Raw genomic sequence first — 24,600 nt, forward strand, 5'->3', positions numbered from 1 at the left:
AAAGAGTCTTTCATTAATTTAAACAGCATTCTAAATTCCAGAAGACTTTCTTGGGCACAATCACCTCCTAAACTGGTTTATTGCATATTGTTTTAATACATTGGCTCAACACTGAAGTATCTACCATTCTACTGTGTTCCTACCATCAGACAAAATATGCAGCTCTTTGGTTATCTGCACTAATAACTCCTTCAATAACAAATTTTTATCTGTGGTTCAGATATTTTTCTTATTTTTTATTTTAGAAACCTTTAACTTTGGCATGAATCCAGTATCCTGCAACAATATTGTACTACATTAAAAGCAGAACTGCAAGTTCAGCTGAAAACAGTTCCTCTTCCTGAAAACAAGCTGGCATTTCTCAGGTAAATCAAAAGCTAGTGCTAAAAAACTCCACAATCACTGCTTTTTGAAAAGTCAGAAACTTATGTTGGCACCAAGAAAAAAGCAATTTTTTCCAAATGTAAAACTGAAGGATGCTATCCAGCAAAAGATGTCATGTGGACTTTGTATTGCTGGCTGAAGAGATTCAAACTACCTACACTGAACATGCAGCGCTGTAGAAGTCAGATATAGTGATATGTCAGTGAATGCTGTTTGATTATGTAGCTATTTCTGCTACTTATTCTCTTCCTACACTTCTTCCATCTGTTGGTTTCACTTATCTGCTCTGTCTAGTGCTTTAGACTTATCTGTTGAAGACTGAAAACTCTTCCTTATAAATATCTACATATGCAGACCCCTGACCTGGCTGGAGTTTTGAGACATCCAGCTAAAAACACCCACAATACCAGTAAATTACAATAGCAAAGGTCTAAAATAGTTCCCTTGTCCAGCAGACACTCTTTAATATTCAGAGCCCACTTACATGTGCCACTCCTCACACCTTCCCTCCAGGTCATGGGCTGCTTTCAAAAGAACCATCTGCTCTCAGTTCTGAAGGCATTTCTATTAAAGAATTTAATTTTTTAGAAATTAAAAAGACTTGAATCACGAATAGTTTTATCTATGTCCTTAAACTTTGGGTCAAACCAGCCAATAGGTTCAACAGATACAGCACATAAGTATGTAATGCCAATAGCATTTGTCAGGGACATTCAGTAGGATATTCAGAATCATACAACATAAACATAAGATGATTTAGGTTGGAAAAGACCTTCTTGATGTCCAACCTGGGCCTCCCCTGGTGCAGTTTGAGGTAATTTTCTCTTATCCTGTCACTGCTTTCCTGGGAAAAAAGGCTGACCCTCACCTGGCTACATCCTCCCTTCAGGCAGTTGTGGGGAGCAATAAAGTTCCCCCCGAGCCTCCTTTTCTCCAGGCTGAACACCCCCAGCTCCCTCAACTGCTTCTCACAGGGCTTTTACCCTCCAGACCCTCCCAGCTCCACTGCCCTTCTCTGGATCCGCTCCAGCCCCTCAATGTCCTTCAGGAACTGAGGGACCCCAGAACTGGACACAGCACTGGAGGGGTGGCCTCACCAGTGCCCAGTGCAGGGGACAGCCACTGCCCTGCTCCTGCTGGCCACGCTATTGCTGATACAGGCCAGGGTGTCACTCTCCACCTGGGCACACTCTGGCTCATTTTCAGCAGTTCCTGACCAGCACTCCCAGGTCCTTTTCCACTGGGCTCTTTTCAGCCCTCCTCCCCAAGTCTGTAGTGATGTATGGAGTACTTAACCACAATGGCCGTGGAAATTTAAAAGGTTATAAAGCCAAGTCAACACAGACATGAAAAAGAAAATGTGTATATATGTATATAATATGCGGGTTTTAAAGAAGTCATGAAGATTTTAGATGGAGAAATTACTGATTCTATCAGTTCTACTAAATCCAACAGATAATTTTCACTCCATTAGATCCAAGAGTCTCCACTTCTCAATGTCCCTTCCTACTCCGAGAGATCTCAGCATGAGTTACCTCATATTATCTATTTCTAAAATAGGCCAGAAACTATACATCACCTTTGTAAAACTGGGCTGTTTGTTCACCCTCTGATAACATAAACACTTCTAAATGGAAGCTACTTTCAACTACCTAGAGAGGTACATTGACAAAATATAGATTTTATCAAGACTCCAGTGGAAAAAATTTACTACTATTTTATACCTATTCTTTCTGTTGATCAATAGAGTCTTGACTCTTGGAAATTAATAAAAGCAATAAACTCTATAAGCATATAGATGTCCAGAAGTAACTCTATTTAATGGAATAGCTCTTGTAAAAAAGGGGGGAAAACCCCCAAACAAACACAAACTCAAATAGATTGAACATCAGCCACAACATAATTAAAATGTCTGATGAGAAAGTGGTTAACTACTTCTCTAACTGAATTCATTTTCTGCCTTAAATCATGAAGTCAATTTCATCATATAATACATAGCTTATTAATATTAAATATCTCTTCAGAATTAAATATCTCTTCTAGAGTCTCTTTGACTCTAGAAGACAATGTCTTACCAGTTAAATAAGACTGTATAACAGTGAAGAGGAGGTGGAGGAATTTCTTGAGTATTACGTTGTGGGTACCCCTTGTGTCAGGTCTGTAATCTACATAGATTTCTGAAACATTTGACACCTTCAACAGTAAATGCTGAAGAATCAAAAGAAACCCAAGAATAAAATAATACAGGCAAGGAGTGAAACACATACTGCTCTCATCCAGCCCGTTCCAGCCTGTTAACATTTTCAATTTTCCTTTAATTCCAGGGTAACAGAAACAAAGATTAAAAATCAAGGAGGGAAGAAAATGCAATTTCTGACATCCAAAAACTTGCAGTTTCAAAAATGCTATTCATCACAAAGCAATGGTCCTCTCCACCATCCAGGTTGTTTTCTATGAACTTCAATTTGAAAAGAAGTTTCCTTTGGAAGTAGTAAAGTATTCAGAGGTGAAAGCATTAGCATAGACTGCTTGGCTTTTGTTGGAACAGTTAAAGCCAAAACCAAAACAGAACATTCTGCCGGGCTCTGAACATGCAGGTAATTCCATTTCTTTCTCACTGATTTGTTGTAAGAGAAAGAAGTGGTCTGTAGTTATCTCCTGGGAAAACCTCTCTGAACATTCCTTAGAGTGTAATGCCAAGAGACACATGGATACAGCAGGCTGAACTCATCCCTGGCATCGGGCTCTTGGCTACTCTTCTGACTGAGTGTGGTTTCTGGATTCTATTATGGATTTTGTCTAAGTAAAAACGAATAAAAATGTCTCTGCTTTGTTACAGCACTGTCATAAAGATTGAGTGTACAGGTATACCCTGAATTTTGACTCTGCAGAAAAACATTTTGCATTCAGTGACAATCCACTGCAGTTCCTAGACATCTGAACACTCAGTTTCAGTGTTGTCAAAGCTGTTTAGAAGTTCTCACTTTATAGATGCCCTAATTTTTTCATTGCTATCAATCTGCAAACTTTCTTGAGATTTGTGGGGGAAGGAGGGACTTTACGCCCTTTGATGTATGATTACTTAAACACTTCAGCACATTTGCATTTGGTTTCCCCAGGTAACCTCACCAACTTGCTTGCTAAACTCAAACCTGGGTAAAAGCAAACACATTCCAGCCAGAAGATTTAATGGAACAAGTAGGAGAGCTAAATGGAGGCACACTGGTTTTGATGCACTGGGAAGAGTTATCAAATCCATCTCTAATATCAAATACTCAGCCTAGGGAGACATTACACAGTAAAAATTCTTCCAGCTATCTAGGAAGAAAAATGTGAGATTATGAGAGATTAAAAAGGACAAAAAAGGGAATTGCTTTTAGGAGAATGAAAAAGGAGTTCATAACGTCCAGAGTATCACATAATAGGCACTTTTACACAGAAATAAAAGCAAAATGCTGAGTTAAAAGCTCAGAACCTTTGAACAGAATATCTAAAATAGAATATTACTTTTTATTTTTATATGGAGAATTCAAAACAACAGAAGCAATAAAATACTGCAAAATGTAGAAGGGAATCCACTGAAGGATTCAGCCACTTCAGTCACATTTTCTTTACTAATCATTGCCACAGCTAATGGAATATGCATCCCACTACAGGTAATTTTAAGAAGGTCTTTATTGCAGCAGTAAACAAAGCCAGCTAAATTCCACCCAGCTCCTCACAGTAATATGTGTCATTTGGAAAGCCAAAAAATAGAAATGTGAACACAGAATCCTAGTAGGAGACAGTGCATGACATAAGGAATGACAAAAGCACTGGGCTTTCAACAGTCTAGAAATGAAAGAATTAGAGAAGGCAAGGTTTCAAATTAAGAAATTAACACATTTCTATCTAAACCCCCCTCTGTGTGGGACTTAGGTAGAAAAGAATGTTTCAGATGCAGGAAAGGGGAGGGAAGTGTTTAAAATCAGGCTGTATATAAAACTCAGTGATAGAAAGACTAGGGAAGTATTAGAATATTGCCCAGCAACGCTGTGATTCTCCATTTGCAGAGAAAACCAGATTTCTGTCAAAAATGTGTCAGAATACCTTGTCTCATCCTAGGGAAAAGGAATAAGGTATGTAGTTCCTTCATGTCTTTTCTAGACCAATTTCACTAAAGACCACATAACACTGGGATTCTTGCTATCTTTTACAACCTTCTGCAGGATTTTCACAAGCCAGGGTCTAACAGATTCTGCCAACACAAGGCCTGAAATGGAACTGGCATTTATGTCACATTAAACTATACAAAACATCGAACAAATTACTTAACCCTGGGTCCCCATGCAATGGATATGAAATCCTCCCTTTATCATCTGAGGCACAGATAGAACTACAGCATTCTGAGCACAGCAAATAGCAAATCCACGTGCTGTCAAGACAATGCCCCCACACCGAAAATACTTACTATTTCCTTTTGATTTGGGCAACTGTAAAACAGGAAAACCAACCAGACCAAAACCTAGTCTCTCCTTAGATCCTTATGAAATTATAAACACTTCTCGTCATTATTCTTTATGCTCATTTTGACAAGGGCTTTCCTTAGGGAGTGAGTTTTGGAGTTCAGTGTAATCCCATGTTTTAAGCACTGGGGATAGCACCAACTATACCAGCTCTGGATAATGCTCCATCTCTTGTCTCCACCAGCATCACCTTTGACCAGGACAAAAAAAGTTCTCTAAACAATGAGTAATGCTTTCCTCACATATAGCAAACATCCCACTGGGATCCTGTCATTAAAATATCAGCTTCACCATAAGGATGGCATTTGACTTATCAATCCAGTTATATTTTTTTCTGATCCTACTTACTCTGTTCTTCCTGTCATCTCCTGCAAATTTTTCTTTAATACCACAATCTACAGTAGTGGGATTCAGGTTTGTTGTCCTAATCTTTGCAATTTATTTAATCCACCTAGAAACGTGTGAAATTTATGCATAAAACAAATCACAGATGGGGAGTAATATTGTTATTTCATTGAGAATATAAAAAGTTGAGCTAGTTTAATTAGATCCAGATATAATTGTGGCATGAGTATTGAAAATTTTGATGCAGTCAGATTCAAGCTCATTTAATTCAGGCCAAGTGTAATGTACCTACAACACAGGGGAAATGTAAGTCACTGTGCTGAAGCACCAGGCCACAAAAGCTATTAATCTAGCACCTAAAGAGCTGAAAATATTTAAGAGCTAAGGTTGACTCAATGGATGCTGATGATTGAAAACACTACTACTGAATGGAGGACCTTAAGTGCCCTCCACCTCCTCCAATATTCTAGATGCAACTCAGGTTTTCGCAGCCTCCTCACTGTAATTCTACGCATATATACTTGTGTTCAAGACTATGTCGGAGTAGATGTAATACAATTTCTTCTGCAGTGAAGATTCCAGGGCAAGATTTTGAAATGCAGACCATAATTATCTCTTGGGATCCCAAGATACTCCATCCCAATTCTATTTAAATTACACTGAAATGAAAATTATTTCAATGAGTTCACTTATTTCAATGAGAACCTCATGATAAAGTCTTCATCAAGAGCTGAACAAAGACTTATACAGAAGTCAAACACTCTGACTCATGTAATGGTCGACTAGAGCAAATATAATTACTTAAATGTATGAAAATATATATGTACATAATGACTGGTGGGATTGCATATACTTCTACTAAGACACAAAGAATGCAGCAGCTTTACAGTAAGATTGGAAGTCAAGGTATGTATTAGTATGTTTTATCTTAATCCTTTGTCACAAACTAACGAAATTGGAATACTGAAAGATTTCTTCCTTAAAACAAGCACCAATCACATTGTGATCATCAGATATCTAAATGCCATAACAGCCTGCAGTAAACTTCTAGAAGCTGGAACAGGCAGATAGATATAAAATTATTAAAAGCTATAAAAACCAGCAGAGTAAACAATATTATATATTTACCTTAAAATTATATGTTTTGCGCAGATTTGATCACAAAAACTTTTCTGTACATTTTCTAGAACAAATAATCTCTACTTTTTTATTGTGCCAGTATGCAGAGCAATTTGAGGAAAATAAACAGAAGCTTGTTTCATAGAGATAAGTTTTTCCTTATATTGGTTGCATTTATATAATTGTCAAAACATATTCTTCAAATCTGAATGTGTTCTGTTTTCATTACTCAAGTAGAAGGAAAAGGGAATCAAGTATGGAACAATTCTTGCAGCTTTCTCTCTCAACTCCTCACCTCTTTAAAGCACACAAAACCAAATCCAGTAATTGGAATACATTTGCAAATATATTAGAATGCCTCTTCCAATATTTTTCATGAAACTACACTTTTTGTTAGATATTTCACAATGTAGTGCATTTATAATTATTTATCCTGTCTGCATTCAGAATGTAAACTAATAAAATGCCTCTTTTGGCCTACCAGATATCATAGGGTGCTTGCTCTGCTGAAGAAATTAAATGCAGTTGAACTGAATGCCTGATGGCTGATTAGGCTCACATTTCAAAATTTTTCGAAATAAATAGAATAGAAGGGAAATAATAACAAACTAATTTTTTTTTCTAAGACCAACAATCTATACAGATATAACAATAAACCTATGGTAATATAAAAAGCATAATTAAACTACAGGTGGAAAGTCTGATATTATTTTCAATCATTTGAAGAGGCACAAAGCCTAGAATGGAGGATGTAATTTTGACAAACTTTGATACCAGTTATTTTCATTGATTATTCAATAGCAAGCTTTATTAGGCTTTTTGTAAGTAAAAAAAAAAAAAAAAAAAAAAAAAAAAAACCAAAAAAACAAAAAAAAACCCCAAAACAACAACAACAAAACCACAGAAAAAAAGAAAAAAGGGTTTAGATTAAATGGCATTTTGCTTCTTGTGATGACATTGCTACACTTTATCTCCCTGTATTACTCTTTATCTCCCTGTTGAGACTGATTGATCCCACATTTAAGGTTGTTAAACTTTGTCATTCATTTTCAGTGAGCTTGGGATAGAGCCTTAATTGCTAAAGCGACAAACCTTGGAAGTCTTCACAGCCAATAATGAAATTTGCAAGGATGGGACTGGTTTGTCAGCACAAAGTGTTTAAAGTTCTTATCAGAGAAGAGCCACAAGACTTCCTTCAGTCAGAATGAGGCAACAGATACATTTCAATTAAAACCAAGCAATTAAAAAAAATATTAAAAGAAAATTGGATATAAAGGAAATTTAAATTATGGGCATATAGAAAAAAATGGACACAAACAAAAGGGAAAAAACAAAACCTCTCAGAGGCCTGTCAAAAGCAGAGAGAAGAACTATACTACAGGGTTAGTGTGGACTTGGGCATTGTTGCTTTGAGTGCTCTGAAACAATGGTGAGCAATTAATTTGCTTTCCATGGAATCGCTGAATGCCTGAGGTAGGGAGTGCCTCTGGAAGTCGGGCCCCCAGAAAAGGCTGCACAGCACCACGTCCAGCTTTGCAGTATCTTCAAAGATTGAGACTCCACAACCTCTTGAGGTAACCTGTGCCAGTTCTCAGTCACCCAGTGTCTATTCAAATTAAAATTTCATATTAATGCGGAGGAATGTTTCTTACTGACAGTATTGTTGACACTGCTTTGTGTGAATGAACAGGAAATGTCTCTTTTCAAAAGAAACAAATCACAAAAAAAAAAAATACATGTTCTGAAACATTCCCACTCGCAATCAAAGTTTTTAATTTTAATAAAGAAATTGATGCCATAATTTTTTCTGAATTATTACCTAAAAGTCAGAAATCACATTAAAAAAAGATTTGACTGCCATCGAATCAGAGAATGCCTCTGGATGTTGGGGTAATGTGAATATGAATTTTCAATTAATAATATATTAAAAAAGAAAATTGTTAAAATCTTAATATTGACATTTTTCCTTAAGAGGCTACAGGAAAAAAAGAAAAAATTCACAGGAAATATTTTGAACACATCTAGAGCAAGTCAAGGACATTCTCTTTACAACTGAGGTCCACAATTCTCATGGCACCTCCTCTCCAGGCAGTGTGCTCGTATTCTATAACAAGGACTTTTCAAGGGGTGAGAGTGGCCATTGCTTCAGCTTGGGCTCTCTTCCTTATTTCTTCATGGTCACAGTCACTTCCACCATTTCCTCTCTCATCTCTCATTCCCTTTACCATATTGGAAATGGTCTAACCCAACTGGTTTAGTCTCTTAATCGACAGTCTCCATGAAGAACATCTGTGGAGGTTTGGCTTTGTCCCAAAGTCTCTGCAAATTTTGTGCCCTACTGGAACACTATTGGCTGTCTCTTATCCACACAACTATAGAGAATATTTCAATTTTTATTTATATTGTGTCCTTTAGGTTAGCACACTGAAAATATGGGCTTAGGATTGTATTTTCACAAGTTTTCTACTTATGATAAAGCATTTACATGCCCATTTTATTCAAAATCCATGTTAAATCTCAAATGCATAAGTTTGTGGAAGAAAAAGGTTTTTTCCAACTTTGACAAGGAATAGTTTCTCTTTTGACAATAAAGTAAACAGGAAAATCCTAATGTTTGTCATCCATTTCTCTGATCTGTGTCTCAAATTAAGTAACTGTGAAAAAATCATTTCACCCAATACAAAATCCCACTTAAGTTGCAGTAACCATCTTACTTTACTGTACTGCTTATCTGCTCATCTGCTGCTATAAGAAAGGTTTGCTCAACCTAATCTTCTCATCTTTGAATCATGACAGGATATCAAATCTCAAACCAGTCAGTTGAAAACGTGAAATAATTTATAATTGAAAATGCTTCTCTGCATACATCATTTTCTCCTCAGAGATCAAGGAAAGATAGGCAGAAAGCCAGCTTTGCTTTTACCAATTATGCCCAAACTAACAGAACTCGAATGATCTCTCCATGGAGCACACAGGTAGCTGTGTGGGGTTCCTTGCATATATTTCTGAAGTGAAGCAGACAGAATATTTTTTAACAGGAACTTAATATTTGCTAAAACATTGGTGCATTTTTTTGCAAAAACAAAAAAGGCAAAAAAGATGTCAAAAAAAACATGCTATTTCTTAAATAAAGCTTATCTTCAACCATGGTGTTACCTTCAAAGAGTAGGTGTGACAATAACAGAAGCTGAAAGTGGTATTAGAAATCAGCTGGGAAGTGTGATTAGGCAGTTACAGGAGATTTCCCTGTAAAATTGGAATTTAAAAAAACAGGTTTCCTTTAAATAAAATAAACTAAAAAAGAAAAAAAAATAAAAAAAATAAAAGAGAGAGAGGACATAGACCAACCATGGATAAAATTACCCAGACTAAATGTAACCTGGTTTGTGTTTGGAAAAGAAAGGGCTTTCTAGCTTTAATGGCAGTGGAAGGAGAAGGAAAAAGTAGGAGAGGGAACTGCAAGCTCTCTCTGCAGATATTACCTATGCAAATTTCAGCTGGACAAGTCACACCCAGAGCATTTCTGCACCTCACATGGGTGTTACAGTTCCCGTCCAGCACTGGGCCCTCCTGTAAAACAGAGGGAAGAGAAATAATTCAACAAATTGTCCCTTCTCTGTTCTGAAGGGCCTGATCTGTCTTGACACAGCTACAGTGCATGTCCTTAGCCAAGCATCCATTCATTCCATCCCACTTGGAGAATCCCTTGATAGCAATGCCATTTTCATAGCTCTGACTATAGCTGATGTCATGCATTTCAAGCATAAAACGTGCTGGAGAGGTATCCATACTTTAGGACAAAACTCAGTTCTGCAGATCTGCTGGGGGAAAACTGACACTACTCAGATGTTTTGAGTGTTGATTAGCAAGGTCTCAATGGAATTCTAAAAATATAAAATGAGAAGACAGAAAAAACCCTGAATCTACAAGATCAGCAGTTACGTCAATGAGGAGGGACAATTTTTACATTTTTTTATCCAAAATGTATGAACTCAGAAGAAGTATCCAACTGCTGACTTACAGCAGACTTGTTTGAATAATAATCCAATTTTAGAAACCTCCCTTTCTAACCTAGGGATGGCTTCATAGCTTCCTGCTTCACTGGGTTTAAGATTGCCTTGGTTGTAAAGATTTCTCTGAACTGCTTCTCTTCATGAGCAATGGACTGCAGTGAAATAATTTCTCTGCAGTATTTTCTCAGTGAAAAGGTCCACAAATTGATTTTTCACCCTTTGCCCTCCCTTTCAAGATACAAATTCAAATATAAGCACGGCAGACTATCACTGACAGTGTACACATCTTTTGCCTCCAGTGACTTTATAAAAAGGCAACATATACAAAGTATTAGACATGCATTAATAATAAAACCTACACAAAGAACTTAGAGAAACATTGTGAGCTTTCACAAAATTTCAAATAAAACCTCTCCAAATCTTGAACAAGAGCCCACTGTACTGAAGTGGGAAGATGGAAAGTATTTCCTCCCTACAAAAATCATAGAAGGAGTTAGATCTTCTATTCTATGGGAATCCCAAACAACAAAACCTTTCACAACTATATTGTTAACATTTTAAGATTTTTATAAATCTTCTTGCACTGTGCATGTTCCATACTCAAAATACTTCATCCTGCCCCTATTACAAGAAAGAGTGCAAGCTTGGAGAAAACTATTAAAGTACTTCATAAATTTAAAGAAATTCCTTGAATGACACCTTGAAATGAAGCCCACAGGTAGAGTACATTCCCTCCAGAAAAAGTACCTGCAACTGTCAGTTGCATTCTGATGAACTTCCTGACTGCAGCCTGGAGAGTTGGTAAAATCTGGTCATGAAATGCCTATTTTTAAGCTAAACAGCTATGACAACAAAATGCTTGGAGATATTTTCAAAGTACATGACATCTTTCTTCAAAAATAGAAACATTTGTACACAAAAGCAAGAACCACCACATTTAGTTATGGATGACTGGCATCAGATACTTTATTTTAAGGTAAATGTAAAAGGTAAATTAAGTTTCTATGTAACTTTGGGTAAGATTTTTATAGTATAAAAGACATACCAATTTTATATAGCTCTGAGCATCATCCTAGCAAAGGTGAGTTGAAAATTGGTCCACCAGCTGTCTACTAACTGAGCTTGTTGCTGTAGGGATGGACACAGGACAAACACACACACTTGTGCAGCAACAGCAATGGCTCCTCTTTTATTACAAGTTGTTCTTAAGTTTTATACCCCTAACAAAGAGTGATCTTAAGTCATTAGTTACATCAAAACAGTTCATTATGTTAATTGGAGAAAGCAGTAGCTTATTGTATTTTATTGGTACAAAGCAATTAACATCAATAATTAATCGGCAAGAGTTTACAAGAAATTATTAAGTCACGTATGCTGCTCACTAAGGCACCTATGCTCTAACTGCAAGCATCCCTTATGTGTCTGTTTTATTGGTTTCCATGCTAACGGTCTTGCTTTCTTCCTTGCTATGGATAAACCCATATTTTATCAATTTCTTCTGCTGTTAGCTCAGTCCTTTGGCCTGCAGACCAGCTGCCAAGCCTGTCTCACTGTGGTTTTGGCCAGGTCATTCTTCCTTGAAGAGTGACTGAACCCACTTGCAAAAAATGAGGTGAGAGTAAACAAATATTTGACATAACAGGGAATTGGTGTGACTTAGTGTGGCATTTGAAAAGCCATTTGCAGTTCTAGAGCATTTAGCAAATGCTGAGTTCTAATCTTTTCTTGTTCAGAGCATGAAGGATTGACCTGCAATACTTGTGAAGAGAAATAATTGAGGCCACAGCTGTGGGCACCCACTATTTCAAAAATATCACAGGCCATAAATAACTATAAGTGGCACTTTGCATCTTTATGACCTCCTCTTTTTCCAGCTGGTATTCCAAATGGTTCCTTATCTCAAGAAGAGCATGTATTTGTAACTTGAAATTTGCTGAAATATCTTCCGACTGCAGCAGCCTGACGTGGTTGGAGTTTGACAAATTTTACAATGTGACGCCTTATTAAGCTGAAATACACCAGTCATTTCAAACAAACATTCAATTACATCAGCTAAAAATTGGATTCTATAAGGGTTTTTGTCAAGATTGGGCATTTGCATATTTATTAATCTTAGATCAGAAATTAGAACTCCGTCTCAACTCCAAGCTGTCAATCCTTTGATACACTGTAAAGAGCTCTTTGGTCTCTTCACTCTTTGAACTGCAACAGCAAAATTGAAGATTTCACTGGGATAATTCCTTCCTCTCTTCTTTGAGATTAGAAAGTTATTTCAAAACTTGCCTTTTTTTTTAGTTTTGGGGTTTTTTAAATCCTTATTCCTCTTTAAAGCTAGCATGCATTTAATCAAAAAAAATATTGATTTTGTTTGAATGCTGATTCCCCTTGAAATACCTCTGCCAGCAGAGAAATACCGTAAGAACAATGTTAAACATTTTTCATTGTGAATTAGGAAAATTATTGCAACTGTATCTGCCGTCTTTTAAAAATCCTACAGCTTGTGGGGATACATATCCTTTCTGGCATATAAATCAATAAATACATAATTCCAAAATGGAGAGATTATACAGTGTTCCTTTCCTGGACTATCAAATTAACATTGTGATACTCACTTGCCTGCCACCAAATTATATTTTGCCATTTCCTTGTTATTAAATGTTGACAGTACTCCAGAGAGCAATCCAAATTCCTGTGACTGCTTTCAAAAGTTTAAGGATCCCACAGTGCACTGAGGCTCTCAAAAGGCTGTCTGGTTTCCACATTTCAAGCCTTTGGGAACAGATATATGATCCTTTAGAAAATATTTATCATTCCTTTAGTTCTGGCCCAAGATTCTGATGGGAATAGCAAAAATACACATGGAGGAGCCTTGAACACACTTCCCTTCACTTTGCTGGTGCACTCAGATCTCTCTTTTGTTGGCAAACCCCAGTAGCCAAACCTATACCTTTATAATAGATTCACTGTGGTTTCTGCAATATCATTGGATGCAAGTAATTGCCCAATCTACAGCAATAGATGTCTTAAAATACCATGAGCCCCACTGGTATCTAATTATTTACCTGGAGCCAAATTCTGCTGTTAAACCCATGAAAACATTTTCCCAGTACTAATTTTCACTGTACTAATTTTCATTTACTTCCTATGGCAAATAACCAAGCTGCTGATCTTTACTTCCACTCCCCACTATCAATTATTTTGACTCCAGGACAACAAAGGCTGTGATTTAGAGGCAAGGGGAGCATATTAAAAACATGCAGAAAGCCTGTTCGTAAAGCATGTTCTCACACCAATGCTTTATACCCAAGCATTATTTTCATCAGGTGAGAAACAGAGAAAAAGAAGGAGGTTTGTTTGACCAATTAGAATTAACCAACACTTTTCGGGTATTGAATGATAGTTGTTATACATTGAAAAGTTTGAAAACCAGACCTTATTCCTCAATATAGGCAATTGCTATTGAAAAATTGCTAATTTCAGGGAAATGCTGCACTTCTGCCAAACGCAGTCCAAGAAAAATGAGGTTACAATAATTAGCTATAGGATAGAGTATGAATTATTTACCAAGCTTGATTCACATGCATAATTCTTAACAGACAAGCATGCAAATCAGATCAGACAATTCCACACAATCATATGATTACTAATTTCATACCCAATTGCTTCATCAGTGTATGTAATTGTATTATTTAGAGCTACAGGTCTGATAATATTCTTGTTTACATATTTTTCAGACAGCTAGTACATTTTTGGAATCTATGTAGGTACTCAGTGTAGAATTTTAAACCCCAATTTCTATATTTCAGCTATAAAGATAAGGCCATATTCTCATAACAAACGTTGTCATCTAACTGTAGAAGAATATCTTCAAGTTCTATCTTTCTCTGGTTTAGAAGGCATAAACTCTACTGCATTACAAATCAGAGGGATTTTTTCAATGGCAGAAAACATATTTCAGTATTTTTTGATAGAGGGTAGACAGCAAATGCAGAGTAGACTTTTACTTAAATACTAACCATTGCTACAATTAAGCCTTAAGTAACAATCAAATTGCTGCTGCTGCTGCTGTACTTGACAGATTCAGGTAGAAACTTAAGAAAACTCCTTTCAATATTCAGAATTTCTACTGATGATTATCTTCAACACACCGTTCTAATTTGCAGTTTCTATGACAACTGGAGCAGCACTAATTTCTTCAACTCAAAAGGAAACATAATTCAATTTTCATATTTAAACAAGAACAGGCACTATTTCCTTTGAAAGTTGTTCCAGAAGATTGCGCATGTATACATCTACACATATATCTCCATTTTAATGCAAAAAACATAGCCATATATATTCAATTTCAAAGATTTAACAGAGCAGAGAAACGTGCAATCTATCTGAGCAACCTATATTTTATGCAACATTAGCAAATTTTAGTCAGTACTGAAAGAATTGTACTTTTATGTTTTAAAAATATTCACTAAAAACCATGTGAATTTCTTTAGTTTCATGAAATAAAACAATGAAAAAAGCATCATAAATACTGTATTTCTTTGTCAAAGAGTTTCCTATACATCCTATATGATTGTGAGGCTTAGGATCTTTTTTTCCCCTTACACCTGTTGCTTAAGTTGAACTCTCTGAACCTAACAAAGAGAAGCACAAATATCTATACAGTTATTGTAAGATTATGGCTCAGTGTGTTGATTTCAGTGGTACCAGTCAGACATCTGTGTAATGCCTTTTCTAGTAATTCCAGTTCCCTTAAATATATTGCAGTCTTAGCCACAAAAAAAAAAAAAAAAAAAAATCTAATGGCACCAGAAAAGCAAGATGCCAAAATAAGCAAAATTCATCATACCCACTGAAGGTATTCGTGATTGAAGGAACGGGTTATTTTTTGTGCTGTTCCTGAATCTCGATTTAGCTTTAGCCTTACCCCTTGATAAGTGTTCTTGCTGTGCCAGGCAGCCCTCCCACAGGGCAACTGGCAGCACTGGAAAGCTGATGGTCAAGGAATGAGTTCTGGATAAACACAGAGCCCCCCAGCAAACCAGCTCACATGTTCAGTCTCCCTTCAAATACTGAGGGATTGACATAAAATACATGTCTGTGAAATCAACATGTTTTCAAGCCACTGCTATTCTGCCAGAAAAATAATAGCTGGGTTTAAAATTGTGTGCTGGAAAATACACTGGGAATTAATTTTCCAATTGAAATCAAAACATTACTGAATCCATCCTTCTTCCTCTAGTAAGTCTATTGTCTCAGTGTTCCTTTGTGTTAAATTATTTCTTTTCCTTGAAAAGCCTTTCAGAGGGACCAGGAAATACAAAAAATACCTTGTGAAACACAGTGGAGGAATGTTGTCATCTGTTTCAGTTGTGGAGATAGCCTTTCTTAGCTTTTTGCCTGTCCCAAGAAAGAGAAACAGGAAGGCCAGTCATCCCAAAAGAATACAGTCATATCACATTTGGAGTCACTTCTCCACACAATGGAACACTTCAACCAATTGTTCTGAAATCACTCCTAAGACAGGTGTGGGCAAGCTAAAAGAGAAAAAAAATTTGAAAATTTTGAGAACAGATAACAATAAGCACGTTAGTTGGGAGACAAATAAAAGGAAAATTCACATATGTTACAAGAACTTGTATGTGTACTTGAGGCCTTCCATCCATATTAATAGCAAATTCTTCAGAACAAGTTGCCTAAATTTTATCTATTTTTGGCAAAAGAAATATAAAACTCCTCTGCCTTACATTCTTCTCCCTCTGCCATTTCCCCATCATTTAATATCCAAAACCAAGAGCAGGCTATATGACCATGGTCCACCTTTTTCTCTCCTGTGCTACTTCCCACTTGGTGATGATGAGATAACATTCAATTGACTCTTTTTTCTCTGTCTGCTTTGATGGACAGAAAACTTGATGAGCGCATTGGAGCACTCTCTCCACTTCATCATGTCCATCTATCAGCCTTATTCCAACTAAAATGGAAAAGCGGCATTTAGCAAGAGCCATCCATAAAGTCTTACCCCTTTCTGTTGTAACCACAGTGTGAGTCACTGTGGGTGCATGTGTGAGAACTACACACTAAACCACAGTGGGAGTCACCACAGCTTCCACAGACACTGAAGTATTTTTTTCCAACAAAAACAGAAGATAGGACTTAATTGATGGAATTTCCATGATTTTACAGATTATTAGCAATATATACTTATGGTGTCATCAAGAACAATCAAAATATGCAAGTATATGTGCACATGAAGGCCGAGTTAATATTAATCCTTAAATATTAATCCTTTTTCCCTGTGTAATTCATGCAAGCCATAGCAACATCCACACCTTCCACACCTCATACATTGAGCTTTTGAGCCTCAATCCAGCAAACACTTGTTTACAACAGAGGAATTGTCCCATTGATTTTAGGTATACACAGTAAATATTTTTTTATTGGATTGGAAACCTGTAACTTACTTTTGTCAGCAAAATCCCTTTCACTGGTTATCAAATAGCTCTTGGATCTGGCAGGTCTTTGGAGAATAAATCAGATAAGGGTTATTACTTGCTCTAAGGAAGAAGGCTGCTGGTTTTGCCTGTACGACATGTAATACATGAACCTGGTTAACACCATTCTAATTATGTTTCCAAGATACACACAAACATTTTGTTAGCACGGGCTTATCTCTGGCTCAAGGGCTAAACATAATTAAGGCTCTAGGCTAGAAATGGAAGAGCTGTCTTTGAGCATTGCAATAGAAACACAATGAATAAGATGGCAGAAATCTTGACAAATATGAAATACAAGAACTAGTCAGGCAATAAAGGCATGTTGTAAAGCATGATTTGATTTGTTTATATAACAGCTAATGGAAGTCCCTTCCTCAGGAGTCAAAAATAATAAAACTGACTACTGATTAGAATTTGCCACCTTAGAAATCTAAATAAATTAATGTGAAAAGCATAAGTAAGTGCTATTAACTACAGTTAAAAATAACTAAATGTGTAATTTCTGAGCTCCATCTATTAAAGTTGATGTTACACTTTATGCTAAACAAATCCTTAAATTCTCCCCATTTCATAAAGAAGCTTAATACTGGAATTTCATAGGCAGGGAAACCCATGACTGTTCAGGAGAGGTAAAGGCAAAAATTGTAACTCAGGGAAAGAAACAGTAAAAGGAGTTGTGAAATCAATCAGTCAAATGGCTTACATTAGGATAAACAATTTTGCCCAGTGGGAACTCAAAACAGGAGATGACTTTCAGTTGGCACAAACATTGTTCAAAATATATTTCAGGAGCATCAAGCATATCCTGAGAATTTTTGTTCCCATGGGGCAAAAGGTCATCTAAATCCCAGCATCATGGGCCAGCATCTGGCATTCCCTACTCCAAGTGCTGAGCCATGTGTTATTTGATATTTCCCTGTTGACTACCAGAAACAACCTCATGCCAAGACGTTTACATCCTGCAAACATGGAGGATTCTTAATTCTGTCACCCCTTGACCCACTTCACTGGCAGAAGGAGCAAGAAGGGGATTTACCAGTAAAGCCTTGTGATGCATTGGTGGTTCAGTGGTAGAATGCTCACCTGCCATGCAGGAGAGCCGGCAGGAGGGGGTGGCAAGAGCTGGGTGTTCCTCTGTCTTGGTCTGTTGGGTTTTCTAGATGCCTTCTGTCCCATCTGGGTCACCAGAAATTGATGCCTTGTGGAGGCTGAACTAGACAGAGTTGAAGAGTAAAGTAGGGATTTATCAGAAGGCCTCAATGGATCTACTTGGGCAGCACAAGAGCCCGGCCAGGGCTGCACCCAAGATGAACCAAAATGGTCACAAAATTGACAACTGGTCACAGGATATCTCACTTTTATAAGTTCTGGTCCATTTGCATAATGGAGTTAATTGCCCAATTATAGCTTCAGGTTATGAAATCCTTCTTGTTTTCTCTCTTCAGCCCACCATTATTTATGCTCTTGGGCCTGAAACTTGGATAATTTGTCCTTCGTTCCCAGCTAAAGAAGGAATTGTTTCGTCTCCCTACTCTGTGAAGAGAGCTTACGATCCCCTGAAATGAAGATCAGAACTACGCACTAAAGCAGCACAGAATCTGAAATATATAAAAGCTAAAACCTGAAGCATCACCAGAGCACCACACCACAGTGCTGAGTGTGGTAGATTTTATTAGCACTTCACCACAGATGCCTTTGTGAATTGGCCATTACAGCACCACAGAGCTTTTACACAGCCACAGATGAGTGCCCATTTGTGAGAATCATCAGAAAGATAGAAATCTTTACACACTCAAGAGGGTTTGATTTGCAGGCCTTGGAAGAAGTCTAGATTGATGGGGAAGCAAGGTGCACAAACACTGAACAGAGAAATCATACACTTATATTTCTATAGTTATAAGTAAGAATATGCCTTAAGTAAACAAGAAACTATTAGACAAAGTGATGAGGGGTTTTATACTGTAGTAATGTAGTCATGTGATTGTAATAGAATAAGCTGAGAGTTTAGATGTTATAATAGAGACATATATGTGTACATGTAATCAGACCTTATTGGACAAAATTATCCACATCGCAGTAGAAAGAAGTAAGGGTGACAGGCAAAACATACTCTGTGGTGGCTGTCCATTGCATTAGAAAGTTATATACTGTCTTGAAACAAAGAACTTGTGACCATCTCAGACTTTGGCCGACTGCTGGCTGTCTTATAAATCTCATGGCTTTTGAGCCTGACCTTTTCTATGCAATAAATTGTTCTTAGTCTGATCGTGGTCCCATCCCTTTAATCAATGCAATGACAGCCACACCCAATCTCTGTGAAAAGAGGATACAAGGTTGTTTCCAATTTCACTTTGGAAAATGAGATTTAAACTCAGTTATTTCCATGCTTTAACAAAACGCCTGACAGCCACAGGGTTCAGTGTTTACACATCTTAAAATTAACACAGAATTTTGTGGTATACAATTAAATCAAGAAAAATTATCACCAACATCTTGAAAGTGGTAGAGAAGAAAACACAAAGCATTCTCAAAATTCTAGCTTCTTACTCTTACCAGGCTTTTCTTATAAAGAAATCCAGAAAATCTGTTTTAATCTATTTGCTTAATTGTTCTAGCAAAGAAAAAATGGATGAAAACTATTAGAGTGCCATATCAAATCTGGATTCAGAAAAATCTGTGCATCTTCTCTAGTTCTACAGAAAGATGTTATTACTCTAAAGATAGGAAAATGAATTTATGATTAAGGGAATTTTTATGAGAAAGTAGTGCAGAGAGCAGGAAGATCTTGAAAATCCAAAACACAGATTATAAACTACACAGCCGCTTCATGAACTAATAAGGCCATTCCCACCTAAAAGAGTATTTCAACAGTTCTCCTACCTGCCTGCAGCTGTATTAAATGGCAGGAAATTCAACTTCTAGGATGTAAAGAGCATTTTCTGGCAAGCATCCTTTCTTGTCCTGCTTTAGGCAGTTGTTGTAGGAGTATTTGCTAGAAGGAAGGTACAAAGTGTGCTGTTTCATAGCAGTTTGGAGAACGCGTACTTTAGGAAAGCTTTTTGTTCTGTAGAACTCGGTAACGCTGAGGGTGGAAGAAGAAGCTTATCCCCACGTTTCAATAGCTGTGCACTACTTTTTGAGGAAACAAGTGCATTCTAAGCTGACTCCGATTGTGAATGAGCTGTAGCTGGACTTTTGCAATTCGGTACGCTGCTCAAAGGAGCCCGGTGTTCTGCCAATTCATTTTTCACCTGATGTGATCCAGACAGAACTGAAGCCTAGTGATGGCATTCAGCTTTTCCTCTTTTCAGTGTTACTAAACAAAACTACTGAGTTTTCTGTAGGGTTTTTCCTCAGCTTTTATGTGCACTCATATCCCTTTTTGTTTCTGCAGAGTCCAAACTGTCTAAGTAGCCCTCGCGCAGCGAAATGTGGCAGGAGGGAAGTACATAGCCATTCTATGTCCGAGACATTCAACACAACACAGTCGGATGGATGAGAAAGGAACGTGAAGGACATTATTTTATCCTGGCACATTCTGCTGTGAGAGACATCTCTCCAGGACTTTAGTCCTTGTGAGGCTGTAATTTAGGAGGCTCTGCTTCAAGCTGGGGAGAGCCTTGCAAAGTGTGCAGCAATTTGGTGGTGGTTTGCAGCTCATAAAAGAAAGAGGACTGCCCCTTGAATGTGGTGCAAATACAAGTCTCAGAGGCAAGTTCCAGGCAAGCCTGATCTCTTGGCACAGTTCTTGAAGCGAGGTGTAGCTGAGAAGATTTCCATTTTGATTCAGATGACAAGAAAGGCTTCTAGAATGCTACGGTATGAAGTGTTTAGAAGGAAAGTGCAGAGCCCAGGTGTGTTTTGGCAGAAGCAATGCTTAGGAGCACTCTGCAGCCAGCACAGTGGCCTGTGTGAAGAAGACGATGATTCGCCCCTGGGAGAATGAAATGCAACAGGACTCAAAAGGCCAAGAAGGAAGTGGCAGAGCACCGGGCTGCTGTGTGCAGCATGCTGGCTGCAAGACAAGCGTGGCTGCCACTGGCCTGCCAGCAGAATTCATGGTGGCAGAAATAAGGAGGCAGTTCAACGAGAGCTTTTAGTGCTGCTACCTATTCTTCTTCCAGCCCTCTGTGGAAATAGCTGCAGCAGAAAAGGCGTAGACAGAAGGCACAAGTGAGTTTGATGTGCCTTACATAAGGCAAGGGGAAGGTGCAGCTCTGTACTGGCTTTTTCTTCTCTAGCCTTTCTGAATAGGTGCAGCTGCTGGACGTTTCCAACAAAGATGTGAGAGTGAAAAAAGGGATGGCAGGTCTAGCTGGAAAAGAAGATACAGAGCTGCAGTGCCTTGTGCTCAACTCAAATGCGGCTACGACAAGGGAGTACCTTAAAAACGTCTTCTGTCCTAGCACTTCTGTGAGATCTCTTGCTGCATGGACTCCAAACAACACCAAAAGAAATGTGAAAGTGATTGAGCTGCGGATATTGGGTTTCACAGGGAAGTGGGCAAGACAACAAATGCTTTCTCTCCTGGCACATCTCTCAGTGTCTCAACTGCAGCTGGAAATGCTTCACTCTATGATGGACTCTGCAACTTTGAGAAAATGTGCTGATATATGTAGTTGAGAAGGAAAGTGCAAATCAGTAGTGTGTTTTGTCTTGCTTTAAAAACTGCAAAGGGACTATGCAAGCCAGCAATGGCCTTTCACTGTTGTAGGACTATTTTTTTTTTTTTTTTTTTTGCAACTGGCTGCTGGATCTTTTGAAGGGGTTTGGGATCTGTGAGACTGAGACGGTAGGATGATACATAGAGCTTGAGAGAAAGTGCATATCTCTAGGGAGGTGGATGCAGTTCAGTGCATGTGAGTTACGTGTTGAGCAGCTGATCACACAGAAAATGTTCTAAAAGGAAGAGGCCGTGCTGCAATTGTCTTTTTTTCCAGCTTATAAACTGCTCAGCCAACAATGAAACGATTCCTCTACTACATGCAGGAGTCCATCCTGTCAGTCTCCAAGAGCCAGAAGCCACAGCGGAGCTCTTCCCCGCACAGCCCCAGCACGAATGGGTCAGGGCCAGGAAAGCGCTTGTCTTTTTCCCGGGCACTGTCAGCGCCAGTGAAAAAGGATCACACGATGGCGCTGTCCACTCCCAAATGAGGGAAACTTAGCCAGCCCACCTTGGAAACACGCCGAGTGCACAGCCCAGTTGCAAAGGTATCAGCTCTCAAATCTACAGTGTAGCACACAAAGATTTCTCTGATCTTCCCCTTCTAGCTGCATACTCCTCTTTGCACAACATGCAAAGGAAAAAACAAACGCTTTTGCCTGAACAAAGTTTTTCGCCCTGAGTCTGCTAACAGACTTGAACACATGGGGCAAAACCAGAGCTCACAAAAGTGGCAGCTGAGAAAATTGCTTGCTGCCTACAATTTCAACTGCAGCCATCAAACTTCAAACACACGCCTGCTATGAGCACTCATCCTTCTCAGCTCTGGGTACTGTCCTAATCTTTCAGTTTTGCTCAGTTAGGATCCAAACAGAATGGCATGAGGGAAGGATCACACATGGAAGCTTCAGTCTTTTCCCTATGTGATCCGAACAGTACTGAAGCCCTGAAGCCCAGCCGTGGCATTCAGCTTTGCTGCTTTTCTGCGCATCTACTCTATAGAAATACTGTGTTTTGTGCATGCTTTTCCTTTGCTTAGGTACGCTTGTATGTCTTCTGCTCTGCAGAGTCAAAGCTCTTCTTGGAGCTTTTGCTCAGCGGAATGCGGCACGAGCAAAGCAGTTGCTGGGTGTGTCGTTCTATACATGAGGCATTCAACACAGCACCAGAATCTGGGTGATGAGAAGGTGACTGGTTTTTGTCCTGGCACAGTCTCTGCTGGAGATATAGCCGAGAAGCTTTCCGTGTTGAATGCTTTCAGATGGAAAGTGAGGTGGAATACAGTGCTAGGTAGCTCTTAGAGCCAGAGGTGTTTCGGAAGAAGCAAAACCTAGGAGCGCTTGGCTCCACAGTGCTCTGTGCAAGAAGTAGACAACGATTGGCCTCCAGGAGAATGAAAGTGCAGCAGGTTACAAACGGCAAAGGACAAATCCGCATAGCAGCCGGCTACTGTGAGAAAAGCCTGGCTGCCTCTGCCCTTCCAGCCAAATCCACAGTAGCAAGTGGCAAGGAAGAGCTACTTGTGCTGCTGCTACCTATTCCTCTTCCTGCCCTCTCTGGAAATAATTGCACTTGCCTTTAGGCTCGGACAGCAGCCCAGGTTCCTGATGTCAGTTTGCAGGAGGCACTTGGCACTGTCAAAGCAGCCACACTTGCCAGGGTGGGTACCTTGAGTCTGGGAGGAATCCTGCGCCGTTCGCAATTTCTGCAGGCAGCCGGCCAGTCCCAGCCACTGGCCCCTGGACACGAAGGATGGCGCTTTTCCCTGGAAAAGAAAAGTCAGCAGCCCAGGTCCCTGATGTCAGTTTGCAGGAGGCACTTGGCACTGTCAAAGCAGCCACACTTGCCAGGGTGGGTACCTTGAGTCTGGGAGGAATCCTGCGCCCTTCGGAATTTCTGCAGGCAGACGGCCAGTCCCGGCCACTGGCCCCTGAACACCAACGCCGGCGCTTTTCCCCGGCAAAGAAAAGTCAGCAGCCCAGGTTCCAGATGTCAGTTTGCAGGAGGCACTTGGCACTGTCAAAGCAGCCACACTTGCCAGGGCGGGTACCTTCAGTCTGGGAGGAATCCTGCGCCGTTCGGAATGTCTGCAGCCAGCCGGCCAGTCCCGGCCACTGGCCCATGGACACCAAGGCCGGCGTTTCCCCGGCAAAGAAAAGTCAGCAGCCCAGGTACCTGATGTCAGTTTGCAGGAGGCACTTGGCACTGCCAAAGCAGCCACACTTGCCAGGGTGAGTACCTTGAGTCTGGGAGGAATCCTGCGCCCTTCGGAATTTCTGCAGGCAGCCGGCCAGTCCCGGCCACTGGACCCTGGACACCAACGCCGGCGCTTTCCCTGGCAAAGAAAAGTCAGCAGCCCAGGTTCCTGATATCAGTTTGCAGGAGGCACTTGGCACTGTCAAAGCAGCCACACTTGCCAGGGCGAGTACCTTGAGTCTGGGAGGAATCCTGCGCCATTCGGAATGTCTGCAGGCAGCCGGCCAGTCCCAGCCACTGGCCCCTGGACACCAAGGCCGGCGCTTCTCCTTGGTAAAGAAAAGTCAGCAGCCCAGGTTCCTGATATCAGTTTGCAGGAGGCACTTGGCACTGTCAAAGCAACCACACTTGCCAGGGTGGGTACCTTGAGTAAGGAGGAATCCTGCGCCGTTCGGAATTTCTGCAGGCAGCCGGCCAGTCCCGGCCACTGGCCCCTGGACACCAACGCCGGCGCTTTCCCTGGCAAAGAAAAGTCAGCAGCCCAGGTTCCTGATGTCAGTTTGCAGGAGGCACTTGGCACTGTCAAAGCAGCCACACTTGCCAGGGTGGGTACCTTCAGTCTGGGAGGAATCCTGCGCCGTTCGGAATGTCTGCAGGCAGCCGGCCAGTCCCGGCCACTGGCCCCTGGACACCAACGCCGGCGCTTTCCCTGGCAAAGAAAAGTCAGCAGCCCAGGTTCCTGATGTCAGTTTGCAGGAGGCACTTGGCACTGTCAAAGCAGCCACACTTCCCAGGGCGGGTACCTTGAGTCTGGGAGGAATCCTGCGCCGTTCGGAATGTCTGCAGGCAGCCGGCCAATCCCGGCCACTGGCCCCTGGACA

This window comes from Pyrgilauda ruficollis, unplaced genomic scaffold (genome assembly GCF_017590135.1).
Source record: "Pyrgilauda ruficollis isolate IOZ18807 unplaced genomic scaffold, ASM1759013v1 scaffold119, whole genome shotgun sequence".
Classification (NCBI taxonomy): Eukaryota; Metazoa; Chordata; class Aves; order Passeriformes; family Passeridae; genus Pyrgilauda; species Pyrgilauda ruficollis.